Genomic DNA, 4378 nt, shown 5'->3' on the forward strand with positions numbered 1-4378 from the left:
GGGAGAGTTTTATCTCACTACACCCTTGAATTCTAATCCAGTGTTATAAGCAATGCTTTTAGATCTCTCCCTGCTGTTTCAAAACTTTATATAAATAATAATAATAATAATAATAATAATAATAATAATAATAATAATAATAATATCTTAATTTGTATCAACTCCCCAGAGAGCTTTGCCTATTGAGCGGTATAGAAATATAATATAAATAAATAAATACATTTGCTGGTCTTTTCAGAGCTGCATGATGGGCGGTAGTACCATGGGCCATCAACTCCCAGAAGCCCCTGTTATCATGGCCAACGGCCAGGGGATGCTGGGATTTGATGCCCATACTTATGGCGATCTACTTTCTGTAGGGTGACCCTATGGAAAGGAGGACCGGGCTCCTGTATCTTTAACAGTTGTATAGAAAAGGGAATTTCAGCAGGTGTCATTTGTATGTGATCCCCTCTTCAACACAAGCAGCAGGAGCCCTGCCCTCTTTTGTATGTTGTCACTTTAGTATAGCTCCTGCAGCTTTAACCGTTGTGATGAAGTGGGGATTTCACCAGGTGCTGCATGTATACAAATGACACCTATTGAAATTCCCTTTTCTCTACAGCAGTTAAAGATACAGAAGCCTTGTCCTCCTTTTCATATGGTCACCCTTCTTTCTGCCCACCCTGGTATAGGAGTGCTTATAAATCCCAAACGCATCATGTTCTTTGATGGCATCATATAAATAAAAAGAACAGAAGAAAAAGGAAAGTCCTGAAGAAACCAGGGTCCACACTTGTCATATCTCCTGCAACACCTTTGCGAGTGCTTGAATTGGTGACGGTGGGGGTGTCAAAAAAGACCCTTCTCCCCTAGGGTGACCATATGAAAAGGAGGACAGGGCTCCTGTATCTTTAACAGTTGTACTGAAAAGGGAATTTCAGCAGGTGTCATTTGTATATATGGGGACCTGGTGAAATTTCTTCTTCATCACCACAGTTAAAGCTGCAGGTGCCCTGCCCTCTTTTAAATCTGGTCACTCTAATATAGCTACTGCACTTTAACTGTTGTGATGAAGAGGGAATTTCACCAGGTTCTCCATATATACAAATGACACCTGCTGAAATTCCCTTTTCTATGCAACTGTTAAAGACACAAGAGCCCTGTCCTCCTTTTCATATGGTCACCCTATTCTCCCCTCCAATTCAAGCACCCGCAAAAATGTTGCAGGAGATAAGAGAAGTGTGGACCCAGGTTCCTTCAGGACCTTCCTTTTTCTTCCGTTCTTTTTATGCATCAAATGCCATGAAAGAATATCATGCGTTTGGGATTTATAAGCCAATCGAAACAAGACACAGGGTTCTGCCCCAGGGACCTTACAGTCTAAATGTAGATGCAGAGGGAGAAGCAAAAGGAAAAGTCAAGAAGAGAAGAAGAAAAAGCGCAGGGTGAAACCGCCTGCATGTGGCAACCCATGTTAAAAAAAGAAGATGCAAACAAAATGATAAATAATCTTTGGGATAATAAGGGCTTGTTTGTCCGTTTCTTTTTAATGAAGGCTGAGATTCTCAGGGTGCAGCCCAATAGTATTATTTCGTGTGTGCTTACGCAGTGCGATTGCAGAAGTGCAAACTTTGCACTGAATCCCTGAAAAAGATGGCAACTGCTCTGATAGATAGATCCAGGCATCAGCTGAGACACACACTTTGTTCAGTGTTCAATCACTTTTATTTCTCTCCTCCTCCTCCCCTCCAGATGATGGAAGAAAGGCATAGAAAGTTTAGTACAGATCAGCGCTTTCAATACACAGCAAAGCAGAATTTGAATAGGGAACAGACGATGTGCTGGAAAAGGGAAAAAACTTCCATCGCTTTTTATTTCCCGGAGATGCCACTTATATTTTGGCCTCTGAGCCTACAAAATGGCAGTGTGCAGGTATTCACACATCTCCTCCACAGAGCGAACGCAACATCTGGTATCCTGTGGTTTATGGAGAGTCATTCCAAAGTGCACTAGGCTTAATTGGGCAGCACTCAGGCGGATTGCAGCTCTTGCCTGCCTTTTCTTTGTGATCAATGACTGCTCTGCTTTAAAAAAACAAGAAAGGACGGGCATTCTGATGATAATGTTGTTTAAATACCAATGATATCTCTATGCATATGTGTACAACCATCATTTTAATAATAGAAGAGATGGGGGCTGTTGTTTTGGTAAAATGTCATGCAAAAAAAGAAGAAGACACCCCCCTTCAAAAAGCTATCATTCTCTAGATGTGTCGCATAACTGGGTAAGTCCTAAATTAACTAACTTACACTCTGGTCTTGACGGAAACAGGGTTGGGATATCACAACTCCCTCCCGTGCAAACACAGGAATGAGCAAGAGGAAAAGATAATAAATAATGATTCAAAACTTAAGCTGATGTACAGACAGTCTAATCTTTTGCACGGTTCCTCCATTCTCGCTGTGATCCCATAACTCTGGTGGGAGCCTGGGGAGATATTCCCCCCACCCAAATCAAGAGAAACTTCATATTTTCATTGATCTGCCTGGTTCCCAAACTAGTGGACACACACCATAATCCTTCTGCATATCCTCCCTAGGTGGATTGGGGGAAATGTATCTGTACACAAAAGCCAATCTATACACAAAAGTAGAATCCATTGAATTCAATGGGATTCACTCCCAGCGTAAGGTACATAGAACTACAACCTAAGGGTAGTATACAATGTTAGTCCTATGTTGGGTAAACCCATTGAAATGAATGGGGCTTAAATTAGTTGTGACTAACTGAATTCCCACTCATTTCAATGCACCTATTCTACACAGGAGTAACACTGAATATTACCCTCAATGCTCTTTAAGCTATATGGACCCTTAAATAAATGTAATTAAGATTACATTTTACCATTTCTCCCCCACACCATGCCAGCCCCCCCCCATTTTGCAAATAGATTTCATATAAATTTTCTAAAAAATATATTCCTCAAATAATATTCATAAAAAGAGAGGAAAATGCCTTTTGTGATAAACGACCCCAAAGTGGCAGGATTGACTCAAAACCCTGCACGACTAAATTCAAATTGGAGGCAGTCCTGCCAATGAAGATCACGACAATTTTCTGGATTCCTGCGGGAAGGTGTTTTGGGAAAAGTTCCCAGAAAGCCCTTCTCTAGGTCAGGTCGAGAAATTATCTGGGCCCAGTGGATTTTTTTCTGCACATCCATGGAAAAATAATCCAAGTAGGCCCAGATTATTCTGAGGATGTTTTGCCCATCCTTTGAATCTGGAAGAGGATAGCTATGACACCTGGTGTCCATTTTACCACCACGATTCCTTTTCATAAGAATGCCAATTTGTCCGAGAACGCAGGAACGATCTGCCCATCTCCTTCACAGTTCTAACATTTTGGAAAAGAACGTTCTTCTTCAATATTTCGTCCACCTTGCGCAATTCAGTTTGTCACGTACTATAAACCCCTAACTTTTTCTTGACCGTTGGCCAGTCTTGAACCGTGTTTTTGTCCCTTCGCAACAGTCTCTTTCATCTTGGCTGACTCCATCTCCTTTACGGATCCTTCCTGAGGATTTTTTTTTTAGATAAAATGTGTCGATTGCATGTTCTTCTAGAATATAAGGTGATACAGGCTGGGTCTTTACACAGACAGACGTTACAAGGCTGGAATGAGACGGCTGGAACAACTGGCACGAGGCGGTCACGGCAGAGAGTCTTAATTCGACGCGTTTCACGGTATTTGCTCACGGATAGTTTAAATCCTGGCAGATGTTGACAGCTGTTTTGGCAGCTGGCTTATGAAATAAGGCAGAGTTTGGCCAATGTTTGCTCCCAAACAGTGGTCCACGACGATTTTTGCCACATTACTCGATTCTGTCATGGTGGGTTGGGATCCACCTCGTGCCCTCTAGCGGTAAAGATTTCATAGTTACGCAGCACATGCAACAAGACAAATTACATACAGTACATGGTCCGAAAGAGAAACGTAGCATTGAATTTTCGAAGTATATTTCTTTTGCAACTTGAAAACGTTTTACTTTTCAAAGCTGTGGGCAAGCCAAGTTGGGAAAGGGCTACTTGGGAATGAAATGAATTTTTGTGCGGGGCCTCACTGGACCCATATTCAGTCCAAAATGACTCCGACAAGCCTTTGACTCAGAGTAACCCATCCCAGTAAAAACTGGTTATTATTTTGCCTTCCTTGATCTTGCTGTAACTCGGTCGACTTTTCCGAATGAACTGTCGTTCGGAAAGTGAAAAAAAGAACCTCTTTATTGTGGGACTCAATGGAAAAGAATGTTTGCAGGTAGAAACGTCCAAGATTTGAGAGCGATGAATAATCTGTTTCCTTGAACCGAGTGCAATTTATCCAAGGTGCAAAGGGA

Source organism: Elgaria multicarinata, chromosome 21, assembly GCF_023053635.1.
Source record: "Elgaria multicarinata webbii isolate HBS135686 ecotype San Diego chromosome 21, rElgMul1.1.pri, whole genome shotgun sequence".
Lineage (NCBI taxonomy): Eukaryota > Metazoa > Chordata > Lepidosauria > Squamata > Anguidae > Elgaria > Elgaria multicarinata.